Source organism: Gadus morhua, chromosome 10 (assembly GCF_902167405.1).
Source record: "Gadus morhua chromosome 10, gadMor3.0, whole genome shotgun sequence".
In the NCBI taxonomy this organism is placed as follows: domain Eukaryota; kingdom Metazoa; phylum Chordata; class Actinopteri; order Gadiformes; family Gadidae; genus Gadus; species Gadus morhua.
In genome coordinates this window covers 25,830,052-25,853,224 of record NC_044057.1, presented here as the reverse complement: position 1 = coordinate 25,853,224, position 23,173 = coordinate 25,830,052, and the positions used below count along the sequence as shown (strand labels likewise).

Here is a 23,173-nt window from a genome sequence, read left to right as displayed (position 1 = left end):
GCCCTGAATTGTAATATACAGAATAGATATAGAAAAAAGAAAGTAAGTCGAAAGAGCTGCATATCTAACGTACATTTTACAGAAGGTTATGTCTAGTCTCCAGACTCATATCTAACATACATTTTACAGAAGGTTAAGTCTAGGATCCAGAATCGTATTTTGGCACACATATTTGTATGCCGTATCATTATTTTATTCTCTTTCATCTGTATATTTGTTTGCATTTTAGAGGGAACCTCATTTAAAGTGAGATTATCTGAATATCACTTGTAATATCTAATGCCAGCTAAGAAACCGCTAAGTAACTCATTTAGCAGATATTTAACCACACACACACACACACACACACACACACACACACACACACACACATACATACATACATACACACACACACACACATATATACACACACGCATATACACACATATAGTACCCTAAAAGGTTGAAAATAACTAAATGGAAATACAATACCATGGCTGAATGCTAATCAGACATTGATAGTAAGACATTGGTAGCAATATTAAAATGGACAGATTGTTTGTGCCTATTATATTTGTGGAAGTGAACAGCAGTCTTTAATTCCCCACAGGGACAACTAATTGCAAACAAAGCACAAGACAATTATTTGGACCCAGACATTTATAGCATAATTAATCATTGGATTTATTGATATATGCTGATGTTTTTATCTTTTATGACAGCATGCATGACAGCATTTTCAATCATTGTTATCCCGCTTGTTGCGCTGACACACACCCCGTTACATATAGCGATGTGTGAGAGATTGCCGGGGTATATGATAACACCACATTTGAGGAAAACATCTCAAGGACATGCAGGGTCTGGTTTGGGCGAGCAGAACTGTCACGCGCTGGTTATATGCCCGTGTATCAAAAGTGAATCAAACACCTGCAGCAGGATGGCAGAATAAAACACCAAAACATGTTTGCTCCCTGTGCATTTCTATAACAATCACCAGAAATGTATTGGGTATATTCCTGGCTCCTAATATCGAATGGAAGAAAGTCTAGGGAAGGAAAACCTATACTGTTAATAAAACGTGTGATATGAGTGTGCAAGGTGTGAAAACAACGTGAATTAATGAGGCAACCTCATTGATAAGGAGGGGGGCTGCAGTTCACCAGAGGCCTCGTCACTCGGATATTTAAAGCCGTGTACTTAGACATCCAAACACGTACTTTGTACCACCTGACGTTAGCATGGCCCATCCATCGCCCCCGCCCCCTCGTGATTGTCTTAACGAAGCTGCGATCGTGACCAGCGCAGCACTCATCACCGCAAGGTCTGCTCTGCTGCCGTAACAACAGAAGAAGAAACTAATATGTACGATAATGCCATGAAACATCAGTGGAATACCTCAATTCAGGATATTGCACGCATGCGTTGGCTGGGCTCGTAGGGAGTGAAAAATAGACTTTGTGAGGGATGGGGACTTTCTTGTTTTTTGCACATTTTCTTCGGTCTTGAGGTGTCATCTTCGTAACTACTGTCTTTCTCCTCTGGGATAAAACAAGGGAAAATGAGTGCTGCTAGACGGCAGTATTTGTTGTGAATGTCGCCCCAGACAAGTTCCTGAAACAACCACCTCATTGGGGTAGTATACATTCTCGGTGACACCATTTCAATGGCTGATTTCCCTTGCTGGCCAATTAGAGGGAAGACAAAGGACAAATGCTGTTCTTCTACTCACAGCCCGCCATGGAATGAATGATCACTCACGAGACAATAAAATAAAATAAGCACATTCTATGAATCCATCCATTTCTGTGATAAAGCCGATCTACAAACTCGTTCTGCTCTTTGTTTTTGTGTGCGTTCTTCTTCCTTGTGGTGATAACGTTCCTCTTGAGGTATAAGTCGACCATGGCAATTAAAGTTGGGGGATGAATACATGAAACACTGAGGTGATAAACAACTTAATCCTTCGTTGACTGAGGACCTTTCCAAAGTAGAGGGGCACAGCCGGCTTTAGATAGACTCCAGGATGGCTCACGTTAACGTGTTTGGAACCGAGAATGCCAATTATCGATCTTTATTCACACAGACGTTTAGTGTGAATGGTAAACCCGGGAGGTAATTAAATACAAGTGCTATGCTTATGACAGTGCTATCATCAGTTTCCATGCCAGAGCGGTCAATCATTTTATTAGGAGGCCTTGTAGGAGCTCAGCATGCTTCGAAGCCGGTGGCAATGAACTGCCTTAGGCTAGCGAGAACTAATTAGAGGATTGCCCAGTGGAATTCAACCTCCGCCGAGCCCAAACCACCTAGCCCATTTCTGCGTTCCGTCCCAATTCTCAGCTTGATTTCAACATGCTGTATGTCTCTGTTTCTCTTAATTCCCCCATCGCTCCCTCTCCAGGGCGAACCGGCAGACAGGCTTGATGTGTCGATTGAAATCTGTCCAAGCCGCAGTTAAACACAAAGCAACGACATCATTGGCCAGCCAGATATGATGCAAGGATGCAATGATACTACACTTCTAACAGTAGACTAAAACAATGGGATTTCTTCTTTCATTCAGTATCAATTCAATGGTAATTCAAAATAGCACAATGATTATTCAAGATAACCCTATGGAAAAATCTAATAGAACCAACCGTAGTTGAAATGGAAAATTAAACCATGTCAGTCGATGCCTCTGTAACTTCACTCTACTTTCCACATTGATGAAGGACAACTTTTGGTGGACAAACTGGGACGGTTCGACACACATACTGTATGAAGAGACACACATGCGAGGAGACATGTACGGCGAACAAGACTGGGACAAACTGCTGCTAGAAAGACACACAAAATGGGGGAAGACCAAAAAAAAAAAACGAGGCTATATTTAGAAATTAGTGACATGAGTGGGTTCTGTCAGTGCCAGGGCTGCATCCTCTGGGGTCCGGGGGGGGGGGCTGATTCTACACGCTGTCAAAGATGGATAATTGGTTATTTTGAGTCATTTTACGAACAAAGCTCAGCTGCCGTAGCTCAACCTCAAGTAAACAACGCACCTTGGGAATAGCAGCTTCCGACACACGGGCCCGGAAAGCCTTCAGTCTGTGTGTAGTCTGCACTGCCTGCCAGATGCAGCCGATGTATATTTCATATTTATGTTGGGATCTGCACAAGCAAGACAACAGTGTAATGAGCAAAGACCTCGTACCGACATATACAGACGATATACAAACCATAAGCATACAACATATACAAGAAATAAACAAACATTATAAGCCGGATTCAACAAAGACAGATAGACTTTATCTTTTGTTGATGGGTTAGGGGTAGACAGATACAGACTGGCAGACTGACGGACAGACAAATAGATCCTTTGCACCTGAAGGGAACAGTGATCTCCGTTACCCCAGCCCTGAACAATAATGAATATTTCATTCTTGTTTCATGCTCACCGTCATTATTTACCTTGTTTAATCCATATCGTACTGTTGTAGGTTTTATATGAACGCAGAGAGCATCATGGCAAGCTGGGCTGCGAGCGAGTGGAAAACATGTGGAAAATAAACAGGAAAATAAACAACCCGTTCTCAATCTGTTTCAGGAATTATCCCGACAGAGAGACACGCAGACCGACCCATCGTCATTTATTATTTCTATTAGGGCTCGACAGATCAAGCTTTTGGGCTAGAAATCCCTACTGGTGTGCCATATTGTATTTCCCTCTATTAAAACTGGATTCCCCGTGAACATCTGTCAGCACAGCTGGCTCCCAGCTCTGTGCTGTGTGCGGTGCACGGAGGATTTGGTGGCTCGTCTGTGGGTTACTTATACAAGACGGTTGGGCACAGCGGCCACGTGGCGTCTGGTGTAGAGGATCACAGCAGTCGACGTAGAAAAATAATATGCATAAGTACTCATTTAAATTGTGTTCTATAGGATATTGTTACGTAGGGTATTGGGAAACTATACCTTGTACCAAGACCAACCGACAGATGGACAGATAGACAGATAGACAGATGGATACATGTCAATACACTTAATCTTAATTTATATGATCTCTAATTTTCATTATACAACAGGAATAAAGCAAACAAATGAATGTGAGGGTATTAAAATTAGTAGTATTATCAGTGTGTCATTCACTCCCTAATTATATGCAAAAAATAAGACAGCAGCAATTTAAATCCATCTTGTTAGGGATTTATATGTGCTCTTATTCATCTATAGCTCACTATATGTATAGCTGGGGTTGTGTTGAATACAAATACATAAGTGCCATCAAATCCTCATGAGGGTGACTGAGAACGCAGTAGTCACTCAGTCTGTCTGTACGTAACCATGAGCACAAATCCAAGAGATAACGTCGGACAGCCCGAGTTTCCTGAGCTCCCAATACTCTAGTGAAAGCGAGGCTTTCTGTTGAGTTCCTATCTTACACAAAACCTTTGTGAGGAAGCACTTTTTTCAAAACATGTTCTCTTCTATTTAAAAGATGTACACTGTAAACAAACACTGTTTATGTCGCTATTGACAATGGTGGTGGAAAGGGACAACAGAAAGTGTAGGGAATTAAGAATGATCAGCATAATTTTAGAGCAAATCTAGCACACATTGTAGATGCAGTCAGAGCATTAGCGGTAATTTGAGATTAAACTTTGAACAAAACAGGGTTTAAAAAGAGGAAGGGCGATTCAACATATCTCTAGGTCCACTAACACACTAACACATCATTTAAATGGGTCTCATAGCACTGCATCATTTCACAAAGGACTGTAACAAATAATACATTACTAATACATAAAATATTTACATTATACAAACTAATAGGCTGTTAATAAAACTAAGAGTGGTATGATTCGTAAAGAGATCCAAACTCCTTTAGTAGGATTCAAACCATTCAGAACAATCGTGTTCTAACCAGTGTTCATGAGCCAGGGAGAGGTAAATGCGAAAAGTGGTAAATTCTGAAACAGCCCCTGAAGTGTCATCTGAAACCACCTGCCACCTAATAATCCCACAAATTAAGGAGTACATTTCTGGGTCAAGTCTATTTTTATTCAGCACAGCTAAATACTTAATATGATTGCAACCACAGGCAGCCTACCCTAAGTGCTGTAATTGCATTTCCAATTTTTTTAAATAACAAATTGTCACCGCAGTAACATACCGTAATGTGTGGTAAAACAAAATGCAGTCAGAGACAATAATGCCTGCAATATTTAATATAATATTGGATCCTTACTTGTGGCTGCCTTGATATGAAATATATTTAACCCTTTTATATAAAAGTGAGCTTACGAATAACGCACGCGGCGCCACAATTTGCAACCCGTCAATTCACATTAACCGAAATATGCGATTGAAATATCCCGAGGGAATTCAATTAGTCTGACTAGGTGTGTGTGAGTATATACCGAACACACCCAGGATGCCTGTCAGTGGATCAACCACCAGCCTGGCCCAAAGTCCATCGCTGGTAATTGCACATTGTACAATCATTTCAGACGTCTCCGGTCCAGCGCTGGTGGAACATTAGTTAATGTTGCGTAATGGATTACCGCTGCTAGTTGTGATTGCTCTTGCTATTGTGGGACCCCGGGTAATTGAAGATGAAATTAGTACGAGTAGTTAATAAAATGTGCGCTTGATTTGCCCTCCTTAATGGTGAAGTCACTTTGAGTTTCTTTTCAGCAATACAACATATATTTGGTAATGGGAAAATGTTAAATATAATAAACGGTGGACGTACTCTTCTAGGTTGTTGTATTTTCCTCTTCTAAGTACGAGGCACATTGAATGTATTCATCACAGGGAAAAATGTAACAATGTAGCAGCTTATATTAGGATATTATTATTATACATTATATTATCAGCTTTCTCAAATGGTTCAGCATGTGAATGCATGATCTGTATTTTATTCATACCTGCCGAAAACCTGTCAAATCCCCCCCCCCCCCCCAACACTCAACCCAAACCCACCACCGTTCCCAGTGCCTTCATTCCACAGCGGACGTCTATAAACTACCTCTGATACGACGCCTATGACAGCCACCTGCTAGCCGTCGCCATAGCAACCCCCCATCCCCATCACGGGAGCACGCCATCAACCAGATGACCTTGGATAGCGTAGCTCGCTCATCGCCCCCCCCCCCCCCCCCCCTCCAACACTGAGTAGATCGGCTCAGCAGCGTTGCTGCGACCGCCTCTGAGAAACACCGTGGCATCATGGCGGAAGACATGATACAAGGGTTTGTTCCTTAACCACCTCAATGATCCACTCACATTTACAGCTACATTTAGGGCATTTAGCAGACGCTTCAATCCAAAGCAGCTTAGAAGAAGTACATCTGTCAGAAGAAAGAGAAACAATACATCACAGTCGGTACAGTAAGGATGTTCATAGAACCAAGTGCCAAGTACTAACAAAGATAGTACTACAACAAAGATAGCGAGGATAGATGCTACACAATGCTAAGTACAACATACAATAAGTGCGAACATTAAGGACCATGACCTACAACATACAATAAGTGTGTACATTAAGTGCTAGGACGTACAACATACAATAAGTGTGTACATTAAGTGCTAGGACGTACAACATACAATAAATGTGTACATTAAGTGCTAGGACGTACAACATACAATAAGTGTGTACATTAAGTGCTAGGACGTACAACATACAATAAGTGTGTACATTAAGTGCCAGGACGTACAACATACAATAAGTGTGTACATTAAGTGCCAGGACGTACAACATACAATAAGTGTGTGTGTTAAGGACCAGGATGAACATACAACCCGTACAACAGACCCCCTGGCCTGGTCGTGCCTCCAGACTTTAAGTCGGATGGAACGACCTCACGGTGACCACGGTGACCACGGAGCTTTGCTTCACAACAAGTCGTAGCGAAGCGGCCCGCCGGTGATGTCACCGGGTCAGAGAGCGCCGCCCCTCGCCCTGCCCGCGAGACGGTTTGAGGATGGACCTCAGACCGGCCGTCTGCTGGGGTCGTCCTGTCGACACGGCAACCGCTGAGCAGCCTCCTGCCGGGGGGCGGAGACCTCCTCGACCCCCCCGGGTGTGAGGGCAGAGCGCCCCCCAAGGAAGCCACCCTGCTACCTTAAGGCAAAGGCTAGGCCTAGAGGAGGGCCCTCTGCCCTGTCCTGTCCATGAGGACCACGACCCGGAACATATTAACACTGCCCCCGCCCCCCGCCCCCCCCTCAGTAAGGGCCGTGGAAGGAGGGACTTATTTAAATGGTAAATGAACTTCATTTATACAGCGCTCTTCCAACCAGTGGCCCCTCAAAGCGCTTTTACATTTTGCCCAACATTCACCCGTTCATGCACACGTTCACACGCCGGCGGCGGTGTCAGCCACGCAAGGCGACAGCCAGCTCGTCGGGAGCAGTGAGGGTGAGGCGTCTTGCCCAGGGACACCTCGACACTAGGGGGACCTGCCAACCCGCACTGCCTCCTTAGCCACATGCCGCAATTGACCGTTCATGACTCGCATTCCTTATGACTTGATGTTCGGTTATGGCTCCGCTCCCCTGGGTTTCGCTTAGCACTGTTTACTCCCAATTTAACTTCCTATTACCTTTATTTTCCGCCATTATGATTCAAAAGCCGGTCTGTTGTTTTTTACTGCCGTTATTCCCAAACGTGACTGTTATTCCCGAAAGCAGATGACCTGATCACCATGACGACAATAAAGCTGAAAACCACTGAAAACCAGCTGAAAACCACACAGATTGGAAACATGATTATAAGGATAAGGCCACTCCACCATCCGGATCCTGTCCAGGTTGTCAGCGACGGCGTCTATGACCGAGCATTTGTTCCACCGCTAAGTGCTAATCGAGAACCCGGAAAATAATGTTTCCCTGTCAGTAAGAAGGCCCTTCAGCCATTTGCCTTTTGCCCAATTAACGATAGCAATTATAAGTAAACTTCCCCCAGCTTAAGCTCTAATGGGTGATAAAGTCCACAATGAGACTTTAACTTCAGAATTAGGTCTTTCTGTGCAAGTCTAAAAGCCTTTTCCCTTCGCTAAAAAGACGGAAATCCTCCACGGCGAAGCGGCACCAGTATATACCGCTAAGTGTTATGCTCCGAGATCACTGGAAGATCCTCATCAGGCAAAAGATGGACAAGCGCAATTAACCTTTAAAGCAGATCTGAAACTAATGCTGCTCTAATATTGAAAGGGCCTGGAGTTTCTTTCACTGCCCGAGTGGTTGGATTAGCCATGCGTGAGAGCCCAAAGTGAGAGGCTAGTCCGCAAGCTGAGAGGGTACGTTTAGGAAAATACATGGAGACAATATATGTGTCAGCCGCTGATGCACTGTCTTCCCCGGAAAGGATAAAAACGTTTTGGAGGAATTTGTAATGACGCAGAAACAGACGTTAACACGCACACACCCACGCACACATCAACAAACATAAACATGTTCATTTTATTCACGCAAATCAAGACTATTATTTGATGCCGTTTAATTTAATTTTGCATAACAAATGCAGTGACAGATGCTGTAACGCGACAGTGATCGGGAGGAAAACATACGCATAACAGAGAGATACCAAAGAGTCTGTACTAGTGTGCATGTGTGATGCACTTGAACATCAAGCAACGCCTTGAAACCTGTTTTCAAAGATGCGATCCATAGCTGAGCTGTTTGGCGAGCATCTGATCATCTCTCCAGCGAGTGATCCAGCAGGTGAAGGCGTAAGTAAGCCTCATGTGTATTAGGTACGCAGCATGAAGGAGCCACCATTAGTGGAACTCAGGTATTTCCACCCGACAACACAACACATGCACACAGGCACACACACAGACACACCTGACAACTTTGTCACGCGTCTCTGAAGAATGGACATTGTTTCTAAACCACTTCTCTGCCGTCATTATTTGGTTGGTTGCAGGAGGTGGAAAAAAAGGCAGGGAAGCAGAAGAAGGACAGTGGCCTAAAAAAGTGTTGGTTGAGTGTGAAAATATCCTGGAAACCACACCTCCCAGCACTCCCAGTGTCCCCACGTCAGGGGAGGGACGTGCTTTTCTGGGCCTCCTCTCGGCCATATTTTGACAGCTAATTAAGAAAGATGATAAGGGCTGCATGGCTGTAATCTGGCAGTGAAGAATTAAAGATGAAAGGGGAAATTATGTTTCTATTAATATGTTGGAAAAAAACAGCCCGGTCTCCCCGAACTCACATGTATAAATATTATCCCACACAGCATCATTGTATGCGTAGCAATATTATGCACATAAAAGGATGACAGTGAATGCACAGGACTCTTTGATGCATCGAAGTAATATCCACATACCTCTCTCTCTCTGTGTGTGTGTGTGTGTGTGTGTGTGTGTGTGTGTGTGTGTGTGTGTGTGTGTGTGTGTGTGTGTGTGTGTGTGTGTGTGTGTGTGTGTGTGTGTGTGTGTGTGTGTGTGTGTGTGTGTGTGTGTGTTGATGTCAGCCACAGACCCTAATAAAGACATCAAACATATTATTCTTTGTTTTTACGCAGACATTGTTGTTTTTATTTGCTGGCATATCACATGATGATGAATGGATATAGAGACTGTATCTGTGATGCACTGTATTCGGGTAGATTCATATTTCACAATTATGGAGCGATATTTTATTCAGTGCTGCATTTTCACCAGTCTATCCATTGGTGTCATTTAAAAGTCAAATACTCATCTCCCTACCTGTGCAGACTCCGCCTGCAAATGAAAAATGCAGTTTACAGCCAACGGAGAGTGTAAAGATAACACGCAAGTACATGAAGGGAGATAACATTTCACAGCAAAAAAAACCTTATTTCAATAAATCATGTCCCACTAATTTGATATATCTCAAAACCATCGATAGCGAGCTAAAAAATACGGAATTCAATCAAACCTACCATAGATTGAGGTGGATTGATGACTGATGTGTCTTTGTCCACTGCTACGATGATTACAATCAGGTAGGCAAAGCTCATCCGTAGATTCCTGCTCACAAGAACCGAATGTATGGATTGGAAGAAAGAAAAAAACCGATGAGACAAGGACACAGATCGTTGGCACATTGGTTAAACATTACATTTATGACTGTGGAGTGTGTTGATGATGGCTGGTTGAAGCAGCCTCACCTGGCCTCGGTCGAAATGATTGGACTGTGGGGCTGGGGGAGGCCACACACCTGTTTTACATTGAGCAATCAGTGTGCAACAGGTTCAACCAGCAATCACCACACACACTCCGGGAGATTACTACTTAGGCTACGTTTACATGATGACGGTCTGAACAGAAAACGCAGAAGTGGCGTTGCGTCTTTACTTTTTATTCCGCGTTCAGACAAGCGTTTTCGGGAGGAATTCTGCATGCATACGGTGACGCAAAAGTGTGTGGAATTCTATTGGGTATGCATGTCAGGCGTCTAGGTGGTGCTGTGATACACCATCACAACACTGCCATGTCTGAACGCATTCGTAGAATCTTCCTTCTCCTCCTATCTGCGCCACAAAAACCAAAACATAATTACAGATCCTTCTCTGTTCAGTAATAATATCTGTACATATCCTGCACATTTCGTGGAAAGACTCCTGTAAGTTTATTAGAGCTGCCAGAGCAGCTTGAAGGTCCGACGCATGGAAATAATCCAACATGTTTGTTTATTTCCCTGTACTGGCGCATGAATGCGACGTAAACGCGTATGTGACGTGAGCAGCATTTTACGTCTTGGCAGCGTAGACGGAAACGCTACGGTGGAGCATATTCAAGTTTTCCACTCTGGGGGGGTAGTTTCCGATTTCTGCATTTTCAAGCCCCAAAAACGCCGTCACCATCTAAACAAAAGGCACTTCCGATAAAATATTTTGTTGTATTTACCCGCAAGCGTCCTCGCTTAAACCGGGCATTAGGAGATAAATTCATAGGTGATACATTTACTGCAGGATTAGATATGCTAGGTCTGCAGACAAAGATACATGGAGATGGTGATCCATGCTGCCAGGCAGGAGATCTCTCTTTGAGAGTGTGTGGAGATGGCTGGTTCAACCTGTGCACACTGATTGCTCAATGTGCAACAGGTGTGCAGCTTCACCCAACCCCAATCAGTCTGCCTCGGGCCAGGTGAGGCTGCTTCAACCAGCCATCATCCACACACACCCACACACACACACACTCCACAATGATGCCATGTTTGTGGTCGATTAGGGTAATCACTATAATCACTAATCTACGCAACAAAATCATAAAACGTACACGGCACGACTTGAAAAGTTTGCCGTTCCCCCCTCAAAATAAAGGTTGAGCTTGAAACTAAATAATTTAAACAAACTAAAAACGTTGCGTACCTATTTAGGTCGACCTCATTTGGAATTCAGATCAAATGTCTCGGCAGCTGTTTACTTCTCCTCACCCGCCTGGACCAACAGCAACCCTTCGGCTAACTTTCAAAGTCACTTCCAGTCTGGGCTACCTCTAAATGGCATTCAAGGCTTGGCAACGCTGGCCTTCTGACAGGTTGTGTTCCCATCGCCGGCAGCAGGACCCCGCCTTCGTCTGGCGCTGAGGGCACAGCTCAGCACCCGTCTACCTGTAGAGAGGTGAACGTTAGGACACAGAGCAAGGGGGAGAGAGACCAAGGTATACAGAGAGAGAGAGGGGGAGAGAGAGAGAGAGAGAGAGAGAGAGGGGGGGGGGAGGGAGAGAGAGAGAGAGAAACAGAGAGGCAGGGTGAGAGAGAGGCAGAGAGAGAGGGAGAGAGAGAGAGAGAGAGAGAGAGAGAGAGAGATCGAGTGAGGGAGACAGAGCGAGAGAGAGCGAGAGAGCGAGAGAGAGACAGAATCATAGAGAGAGAGAGGCCATGTTTACTCCAATGACATGCTGGGATTACTGATGCAAAAGTAGACAAATAAAAAGGTCAATGTCAAGCTTCACGTTTGAATGGCCTTGTTGTTAATTGTTTCCACACACACAAACATTTGGCTGACAAACCTTTACCATACTTAGGCACTGTCCTTGCTTTTATTTTTTATTTTTTGTATGTTTTAAGGTGGGTAAACAAACCGGAAGGGCAGAAAATAAAATAGCACGACGTCCAACGAGGAGAAGACATTCGCAGCCAGCAGAGATATACTATACAATTACCAAATCTGCTGGAGAGGAAAACTGAAGCTAGCTCACTAGTTCCAAACAAGTACTCGAACACATTACATTATTAGTCGTGTGCTGCAACGGCGGCTTGCTTGGATTAAGGAATTACACTGTTCATATATATTGGCTCCTTCAACGCCAATAAACCCCGTTTGTCAGGTGAACACTTACGGCTAATTGGCTAAGAGGATTCTTGCTTTATCAGGAAGCACAATGTTAATACCCATAAGTCACCATCTTGGAACCGGTTTTGAGACTTTTATTCCACAATGACAACGCAGAGCGTTTGGCTGCAACAACGGGGTTTGCAAGACATCCGCGGCCCATCTTATCATACGGCATAAATCTGCTGGCTCTCTGGGGAGATCGGAGGTGATCTAATTGCTGCATAAAGGGACAGGGGTTGTGCATATTTCACTGTGGTAAGCGGCTGCCTCATATGTTTCACAAACCCCTATACCTTCCCACCACTGAATGAATTATACATTATGCAGCTCGGTAAGAACAGTGTTTTAACCGGCGTTCTTTGAAAGGAAAGACCATGTCACGTGGGAGAGTGTCACATGCCACGTTAATTCAGCCTGTGTTTATTTTGTTCCAACCGTGTTTTTCAATAAAGTTATGATTTGTGGAGGGTGAAATGCAAACATTGAACTATGAAACAATGTTGGAGAAAGCCGAGCACACAAGTACACGCACAGCCACACAAGCACACACACACACACGCGCGCGCACACACACACACACACACACACACACACACACACACACACACACACCACATCCCGCAGTACCTGTGCCTGCTCATTGACACAGAGCCACCCCGCGCTGTGAATGTCTTTGGGTTCCCGCGCGACCCCTTCCCAAAGTCCTCAGGAGATTAATTTCCACCAGCTTGTTTTCATAGATAAAAATTGAGTGCGCCTGAGGAAAAAAACGACTGTGTCAGAAATCGGGAAATGATATACATTTCTAGGGGATTAAGTAAATCCATTCCCTTCTATTTGTCCTTTGTTTTAACGTGAGCCGGGTATATATCTCTGTCTTCACGGCGCTGGTTTATATGGGTCTGTCACAGCTTCTGGTGTGAAACAGCGGTAGACTTTCACGAGGACTTCAGTGGTGACACCAGGGTCCTTTGTGAGCCAAAGATAATCAGTACACCAAAATGAACAAAATGCCCTCCTGGGTAATTTATCCTCCTAAGTAATTTTAGTATTTATGGGATTCACCTTCAAATGTAATGTGGCATGCAGGTAGGCGCGAAAACACGGGAAATGAGAAATCCAGAGGGAGGAGAGAAGGAGTGGGAGATGGGGGACTTAGAGAAGAGAGAGTGAGAAAGAGATGGAGAGAGAGATCTGGGTAGAGGGAGGCAGATGGGAGCGGGAGAGAGAGAGAGAGAGAGAGAGAGAGAGAGAGAGAGAGAGAGAGAGAGAGAGAGGGAGGGAGAGGGAGAGAGAGAGAGAGAGAGAGAGAGCGAGAGAGAGAGAGAGAGAGAGGGAGAGAGAGAGAGAGAGAGAGAGAGAGAGAGAGAGAGAGAGAGAGCGAGAGAGAGAGAGAGAGAGAGTGATCCTGAGGGGGAGCCGTAAAGTAAGTCATCTCTTAAGTCTACCTTGCAGACAGGTTTTGCTGTGACCTCCAGCGCCAGCGCTCGCTGTCCTTCACATCTGACAAAGTCAGGGGGACGCCGCGGAATTATGAGCCCGGCCCGGCCCCCTCCATCTTGGAACGCACTTATAACGGCTCTGTCCGCCGCGGATGCTAAACGACTGAATTGTTAATGGTGTGCTGTGTGCGATAGCAAGCAAGCTAGCCACCTAGCAGGGCAGATAAAGCAGCTACGTCCCTGGGTTTATTGTGCATTGGATGTTGGATGTGTATGTTGGTGTGTGTGTGTGTGTGTGTGTGTGTGTGTGTGTGTGTGTGTGTGTGTGTGTGTGTGTGTGTGTGTGTGTGTGTGTGTGTGTGTGTTGTGGGGAGGGATATGGTAGGAGCTTGTGTATATGTTGGGTGTGTGGGTGTGTTTGTCGATATGTTGTGAGTATGTGTGTATTTTTGGTGTTCTTTCTGTGTGTGTGTTTGTGTGTGGGAGGGGGAGGGGGTCAATTTGACTTAGTGTTAAGGGAGGGATGTTTAATTACTTTGACTGCATTTGTGTTGAACCATTTTTGTCTGGGATCTTGAATCTCTGGAGGAGCATCATAGGACTTTTACTGGGCTAAGCCCAAAGTTAGTGTCATGCTATCTCCGGTTCAAACGCTGGTTAACAGTGTTGTCAGCATTGTGCATTCTGCCCTGTGAATATCATCCAGACTGCATCCATTACTTCATCCTACTGATGAGCATTCTTGGCTCCTCTGGCAGTGGGTTCAAACCTTCGATTTAAGGCGCTCTGACGCTCCAAGCTACTGTACACATGCCACTGTGCTAATCAATCAACGCCACACACACACACACACACACACACACACACACACACACACACACACACACACACACACACACACACACACACACTCACGTCCATGTTTATGCATGTGCACGCACGCTCACAAATTTATGTCTCGCTGACATTCTTCCAATAACTGTGAGGCATAAAAAAACAACAGCAAAAACAACAGCAACACTGATGCCAAATTGCCCGAGACAAGGAAATATGTTGTTAGCTAAGATAATATAGCGGCCATTATTTCAGTTTGGGAGCCTCAGCCAAATGGTGGGATTATTTGAAAGTTGCTGGGTGGCGGCATTTATATTCGTGGAGATCCTTAAATCTGTGAGAGCATAGTCATCATTATGCTGCCAACGCAGGAGACAAGAGAGAGAACATTTGGGTTACACCTAGAGGCAATTAGAATATCCTACTGGCAACGTTGCACATAGGAGCTATTTAGAAAAGCTTCGTTTTGGAGCGCTTCCTAAATGTCATTGTGTGACTGCATTGCTACTGTATAAATACCACTGTGTAATGTGTGTGGGGGTGATCTCGGTATAGAAAAAACAACCCAGAAGAGAAGTGTACCTTAAAGGTTCGGTCTGTTGAATTGAGTTGCATCTGGGAGGAATAAAACGTGGCAGAAACAGAGTATACTATTCTTAAGTATGTTTTAATTAGTGAACAATCCCGACAACATAAGAATTGTTGTTTTTCATTGTTACTTTAGAATGAGCCCTTTAAATCTACATCCCCACACAGCGTGGTGTTAAATATATATTTATATATATATATATATATATATATATATATATATATATATATATATATGTATATATATATATATATATATATATATATATGTATATATATATATATATATTTGTATATATCTATATATATGTAGATATATATATATGTACATATGTACATATATATATGTATATATGTACATATATATATATATATGTGTACATAAGAATTTTTGTTTTTCATTGTTACCTTAGAATGAGCCCTTTAAATCTACATCCCCACACAGCGTGGTGTTAAATATATATTAATATATGTGTGTGTGTGTGTGTGTGTGTGTGTGTGTGTGTGTGTGTGTGTGTGTGTGTGTGTGTGTGTGTGTGTGTGTGTGTGTCCTAGAGGCTGATGGCAATGAGCTTATGGTAGTGTCCTAGAACGCGGAGGTGGGTGAAACTAGATCACATCTCTACGAGACGTTCCTGAACAGAACACGGGTGTGTTTAAGTCAGCCATCCCCACCTACGTCAAGCTTTAATTATAAACTCCCTGAGACCCAACCCAGTGACCCCGATGCGTTCCCAGAGCTGCGACTAAACTGCCTTCTCCCTCCTGTCTTCCTTTAATATCAACCTCATTTGTTCTGCTCTCTGTCTGCGTCTGTGTCTCTCTTTTTCTTTGTCTGTTGGTTTCCGCGCTCGCTCGCTCACTGAAGTCGTTTTCTCGTCTCCCCTGGAGATCACGAGCACACACGTCATCCGTCTTGATCACTGTCTCCGTGTGATATGTCATATCACTGTGGAGGACCACAAACATGCTCCTGCTATGGTGGCACGGCGGAAAACTAAAGGCCTGAATAAAAATACATACAGAAATGGGTCATGATAACCTAACATGAATTTGTACTGAACTCGGGGTGGGGGGGGGGAGACACAAAAGGAATCACAACAAACTAGACCACCCAGCAGCCTAGACAGCATTTAGAGGGAAATATATTTAGAAGAAGTAAATTGGCCCTCAAGCGATCTAGTATACCCACACAATTTTTTCTACCAGTAATGCATTGCTCAACAATGGCGTCATGTTCCTGGTAAAAACCGAGCAAAAACAAAAAGCTGCAAAAATGGAGCTATACTCAAATAACAAGTAAGCGATTGAAACATGAATGACGTGAGACATAAGTTAAGTCGTGGGCTTCTTAAGATGAAGATGTGGCAAATGCCCTGCGACTCAAAATGTCCTCTCAACCCGAGGGTGGATAGAACCGCTGCTCTAGATGCTGTAATGTACTTGCCTTGTGCAACATGCTGGACGTTTATGTTGATGTTGGATGCATAATGTTCATCAATATTAATAGATTTCTTAAACGCACTGCACGTCACTTGAATCAAAGGCCGATGGGATTTACGGCCGGGTTACGAGGTAAGGGAACTAATCATTTCAAATTATATTAATGTACTGTATTGAAAAAATACTTTAATTGCATATATTTCTGGCTGAGTAAATAAGCTTAAACTGAATTCAGTAAGAGTCATTTGGCACAGTTGATTTTTTCCAACTTTGGTTTTTGAGTTTATGTGAGTGTGTGTTTCTTTAATTAAACACAACAAAGGAATCAAGGACGACCTTGAATGACTCGAACGCAGGAGAGATATTCCGTGAGTGAGGCGGAATAGGTTAAAAAAAAAAGCGAACAAATCCACAACACTGACAATGAAGAGCGCCGTTAGATAAATGTGGTGACAATATCAAAACGTGTCAAAGCGAACACACACACAAAAAAGCAGACAAAGCGCAATGCGGTGCGCCGAGGTGGAGAAAGAGATGAACACATGATGTCGCGGCAAGGACTGAAGGCAACACACGCTGCCGGTGGAATGAGGTGACATTAATCACCCGGGTTGACTTTGTTCAGCTGTCAGCAGGCGGGAAACAGAAGCCCTGACGAACGCTGCAGCTAATACTGATCCTGACTCCTGGTAAACTTTGGACCGCCACTTAGCCTGCATCCAATTAAGTGTCCGCGGTTTACACTGGCGCATGCACAAGTGCTCACACAAACACACCTATTAAATACACACACGCACGCATGCACACACACACAAACATATAAACACCAACATATACACATACAACATATCGACACACAGACCCACACACCAAACATATACACAAGCTCCAACCACACAAACACACACACATACACATACACACACTCGATCCATATCTCCACACACACAAAGCTGTCACGTTGTAAATCACTAGAGCAGAGGATTCAACCTTGTGAAATACCACTGTTATGACAGGAACTTCTAATGTAAAGGTTTAATTTGAATGCATTAGATACCTGTGTCTGATTGGCCGAGTGTCCGGTGCCAGGGGACCAGGATTGGAGGTTGATTCCCTCCTTCCCTTCCTGATTTGGGGCCTTCTGGGTAAAGGGAGGAAGAGTGTTCCACTACAGGTTCGTGTCCAAGTCCCTTTGGAGGGCAACAAAAAAAATCACCTGTTGGACGGCGGATATTTTTACATTCAGGCTCATCATTATATTCCATTTTTGATTGAATGTTTTTGAATGTTTTTCTAACGGTAGTCAAAAGAGGCCACTGCAATCAGCCCTGACAGATTGAGAGCATGGTATGTGCTCTGTTTGTAGCAGACTTTACCTGCCACTCAACCGGCAACAGAGAGAGATAGAGACGAAGAAGAAGAGAGGGCATGATTGCACAGAATGGTTTGCCATATGCCTTTAAATATCTTCGGGTAACCTAAAAAGGAGTCATTCCAGGCTCTTTTGAAATGACTGCAATTTCAGGGGGGGCCTGCAATTTATTTTGATGCTTTCTTTCCCCGAGCAGCGTATGGTTCTACCCGTACTGGCACTACCCGTACTGGCACTAGCTAACTATAGCCCCTGATAATGGTTGCTAATTAAATATCTAAGCTCTAAAGTGAAGGGTTTGTAGATGAAGAAAATAACTCTATTTTTACCGCATGTGAAGTTGTGCGATAAAATCAGGATGGGTGGTAGGACTACTCTGTAATTTATGTTAATGATAATTTAACACTTCTCTGGTATAAAGTCCTCCCCGAAGAATCATCTGCAACCAGTATATCTTAGTTAGCAATCAACAACTTAATAAAGCTTGCTATATATTATATATACGCATATTCTTACGTCTCTCTCATTCTGATCTCTGTCTCATGCACACACACAGCCTTTCTCACACGCACGCACGCACACACACACACACACACACACACACACACACACACACACACACACACACACACACACACGCTGACATACACACAAAGATATGCACACACACACACACACACACGCGCACACAAATGCGCACACACACACACCAACACAAACACCATTAATGACCTCCCTACATGGCCCAGTGGGTCAGCAGTCTATTTGCCGTCGGGCTTACAGAACATTCCAGAGGTTTCTGTCGGCGTGCAGATACCCAGGGTCCCCCCCCCCCGCCCCCATAAAAAAAGGAACCAGGCCTACACCGAAGCAAAGTACACACAAGGGAGGGGAAATAAGCAAGGGTGTCATCCTGCTGCCTATTTTTCAAAGTCCCCCCTGCAGTCATAATCACCTGCAACAGGATTAGTTCTGGGGCTTAGAGTCTGTCACTACGTCCTAAATATGTTTGCCAAAAAGCCGAAGCTGGCATCTTCCACTTATTCGGGACCACACATCGCCCAGGAAGAGCCCCCCGCCCGGGGTACACCATGTTTGCGCCTCGTTCCTGATCCCATCCCGCCCATTCTCTCGTTCCGTCCGTCCGTCCAGCCGCCCAGCCATGGATCCGGTCCACGTTGCTAAGCTCTCTCTCTCTCTCTCTCTCTCTCTGTCTCTCTCTCTCTCTCTCTCTCTCTCTCACCTGCCAACCTCTCTCACACCTTGGACCGCTCCGCCAGCTATTTCCTACATCCTGCTGAACACACCGTGCGTGCGTGTGTGTGTGTGAGTTCTTGGTTTTGTGTTGTTTCATTATTCCACTGCGTATGTGTGTGTGTGTGTGTGTGTGTTCTTGGTTTTGTGTTGTTTCATTATTCCGCTGTGCGTGTACCCGTATTGTTCGCTTTCACACAATCAAGGGTCTGCGGGAATTGGCAGCACTTTTGTTGAAATCACACAACAACAAGATCTGCACTCCAACGTCAAAGAAATGCAGAATGTATGAAGTGCGCATCCCATGTCCATTCAGTCCGTACATGTGTTCAGTGCTCTGTGCTAGCTGGGATTACGCCATGGTTTCCCCCTTTCTCCCCTGCTTCTCTTGAGTTGCTTTTAGTCTTTACTAATCCAAGGCTTTCATCTTTCCTCCCATAAGATTACGTCCGTGGTAGCCTGGCCTGGTGGGAGCGGCCGAGAGAATGGGTACACTGGTTAAGAACCCTGAGACAAGCTCTGCTTTTTAAATGCCGCACAGTGTATGTACGTTCGGGCTGGTCCACATATTTTGTAATAACTGAACATGTAGATCTAAGGCAGTTTAGTCGTGATTCATCAACCTTTATATGCATATTCTCAGCCCTTTTGTTCAATGCTCTTATGAATATATTTAGAACCGTATTTTATAACCCACCATATTTATTATACAAAACAATGTCCTTCACCTTCTCTAACATATTGCCATGTGCAACTTTCCTACTGCAAACCCTTCACAATAATGAATTGAAGTATTTCATAACACTCACACAATCTCATTGTCGTTATTTAGTTGTAATTCCTTTTGATTACAATGAATAGGCCTACAGACCCTATTTTTGAAAAAGCTGCACAGTTGACATAAAGAATAAAGATATACAGCTTGGTTTTCACCCTGCATCAAAGCAATGGTTTAGTTCCAGGAATCGTGATAAACGTCCTCTGAAAAAACTGTGAAGCTGCATCAGGAGCCCAATGTGTGTTGCTGGGTAGGACGGCGGTTGCGCTAGCAACACGGTGAATAGTCTCAAATGTTTCTTTTGAGGTTGTACTTTTGTTACCCCTGTGTAATACCGTTTGTTCGTAGTTTTGTTATAGACTGTGTTGTTTCTGCTTATTGTGCTGACATTGTAAACAGAGGATAAAGTGTGTCATTGCGAGCATACGTACAGGTCAAGCTAGCTTAGCCACAACACAACATTAGCGCAAATGTCTCGGGTGTTCTTAGCTATAGGTTAATGAACTGTGGGACATCCAGCAGAAACCAATCAAAGCTCATCCATTAGAACCCAGGATTTGGTCTTTCCATCGTGTGTGTGTGTGTGTGTGTGTGTGTGTGTGTGTGTGTGTGTGTGTGTGTGTGTGTGTGTGTGTGTGTGTGTGTGTGTGTGTGTGTGTGTGTGTGTGTGTGTGTGTGTGTGTGTGTGTGTGTGTGTTGGTGTGTGTATGTGTGTGCATACATGTGTCTGCCCCTGTGTGTGTGTGTGTGTGTGTGTGTGTGTGTGTGTGTGTGTGTGTGTGTGTGTGTGTGTGTGTGTGTGTGTGTGTGTGTGTGTGTGTGTGTGTGTGTGTGTGTGTGTGTGTGTGTGTGTGGGTGTGTGCATACCTGTGTCTGCCCATGTGTGTGTTTGTGTGTGTGTGCGTACGTGTGCGTGTCTCATGAGTCCACCCCCCCCCCCCAATGCAACAACAATATCATGAAAGAGCTAATCTGTAGCCAACAACTGTACCACACCACTCAACTGTAGGGTCAGTTGAATTATTCCGTTATTAGAATCCACATCTTAGTCCTGACTGCTGACTGCTTGTTTTTTATCCATTTCCACTACATGTCACGTGACATGGCGTGTTAAGTGAGTGGGAGGTTTATTGTTATTACAGGGGGAGGGTGGAGATATAGATTTCAATGCAACATCTAACACATGGTCATAATTAACTAACGTAAGCACAAATTGCTCACATCTTTGGCTCAACACATAATGTAAAGATGACTGGCGATAATCTTTTCTTTGCATGTTGATTTTCTTCTGTAGGAAAACAAGACTTTCCTTTCAGATCCAATATGGAGGCCATACAACCAATGGCTGTGTGGACATAGGCCAACCACTATCCATTCCCTTCCTCTCCCATCGATAGTCAATATATTAACTGTCAACATGTCAAACTAATTGACTGTTTAAATTGATTATGATCATATTTAATATGGTCAAATACTGACATGGATAGGTTCAATAATGAACCACTAAACCAAGCAAGACACGTTTATATATCATAACATTTGGGCGTTACTTGGCTAACTACAGCTAGCCTTTTAAAATTCTTAGAATAAAAGAGGGCAAAATTATAGTCTTGAAGTCTGTAATATTCAAATAACACTGCTAAAAAACATTAGTAACATTGCATCAATAAGCTCAGCAAAAGAAAGTCAAACCAACACATTGAACTCTGGAGATAGTGTTTCCTCGCGATCCAGCTTTACACGTAAATAAGCAATGCAGTGGTTGACGGCTACAAAACGGTAGCGTGCAACCAGCCCTGTTTGTGAACGGGAAAGCTGTTTATACGGCCTGAATCTTTAGCTGGCCCGACACACTACTGCAGAGATCTGTTCCTTCATTCAGGGGCGGGGCTTGTCAGGCGTCTAATGTGTCCATTCCATCACATTTTCTGGGATGTAGTCAGAGCATCTGATTAACTTTAACTCGGTAATCCAAACCTGGCATTTACAGAACCAACCCATAGAGGACAATTTGAGTTCCTATTTACATCTTGGTAGTGTTTTCTTTTTTTATTAGATTGGGTTTGAGTCAAGATTTCGACCAGGATCAAGCTGTTACTAACATGTCACCCACTCACATTGCTTCCATCGACTTCCTTTTAGTGTTCGATTTTTCCATAAAAGGTAAAATAAAAAACACCATTTTCACTTTACATTAGCACGGTACTAAAGTCCATATCTCACTACGTCCACTCTGTACACACGCCCACACGGCCCACTGAGGTCAAGCCCACCAGATTGAGCCTCTAACACATTAGGCTGTCGCTAATCTCCCTGTGCTAACCGGCGTGGAAGGGGTAGGAACCGGAGGAGGCGCCCTGCTGGTGCTTATCCTCCACCAGCAGGGCTGCAGGCTCATCAGAGGAGGTGGAGCCAGGTGGAGCCCTGGAACAGTGTCACCAGCCAGGCTCTGGGCGGAGAGGAAACAGCCCGGCTCAGGCCGCGGGGGTCGGCTTTAGCCAGTTAAGTAAATGTCAGCCAAATCTCTCTCTTTTTCCCCTCTTCTTCTCCTCCGTCTCCCTCTTCCTCTCTGTCGGTGGGGGCCGCAGTCAGGGGGTCCGCGGAGCTGGAGCCGGCGTTGCAGATGTATGCTAGGTTGTTTGTGTAACATGCTTATCATCTCACATATGACGTACCACAATAAAAATCAGACTTCTCCCATCTCTCCTATCTCTCCTCCCCCAACACCGACCTAAGCCAGGCTTCAGTAGGCCATCCAACAGCGAGCCCCGCCCATAAGCCAAAACCACAACCAAACAGAAATCAATTAAATCAAATCACATACTTCGACAGTCACAATAGCAGCGTCACAGACCGTTCCCAGTACAGGGGGATGCAGGCGTTAAGGAGGGGAATGAGTATCACTGAGTGTTTGGCGATGGGGCTATACGTATGATTGGATTGCTAAACCTTATTTGTTTGAAGCCTGCTTCGTTTCCTTCTGTATCGACTAGCTAGTCTTCACTAATGAGAAGTTCAATTTGGATGTTCCACAGATGATTAGCAATCATTTGTGGAACACGGCAAATTTAAGTTAGGATTGAAGGTAGTTTAAGGGTTTTAGCCGAAACCAATCCTTTTGGAGTCAATCACTCAGTCACTGACCAAATGACTGACTCACTCATTCGCACAAACATGCTCAC

The 23,173-nt window shown here is 44.2% G+C and overlaps 1 long non-coding RNA gene across 1 annotated transcript; it reads right to left on the bottom strand.

Moving 5' to 3' along the window:
* Positions 1-2,926: 2,926 nt before the first annotated feature.
* LOC115551917 (uncharacterized) lies at positions 2,927-10,026 on the bottom strand. Its single transcript, XR_003978253.1, has 3 exons — positions 9,878-10,026; positions 3,436-3,502; positions 2,927-3,135 (listed from the first exon to the last, which is right to left on the bottom strand). It is a non-coding gene; the product is annotated as an uncharacterized LOC115551917 (long non-coding RNA).
* Between the last annotated feature and the right edge of the window lie 13,147 nt (positions 10,027-23,173).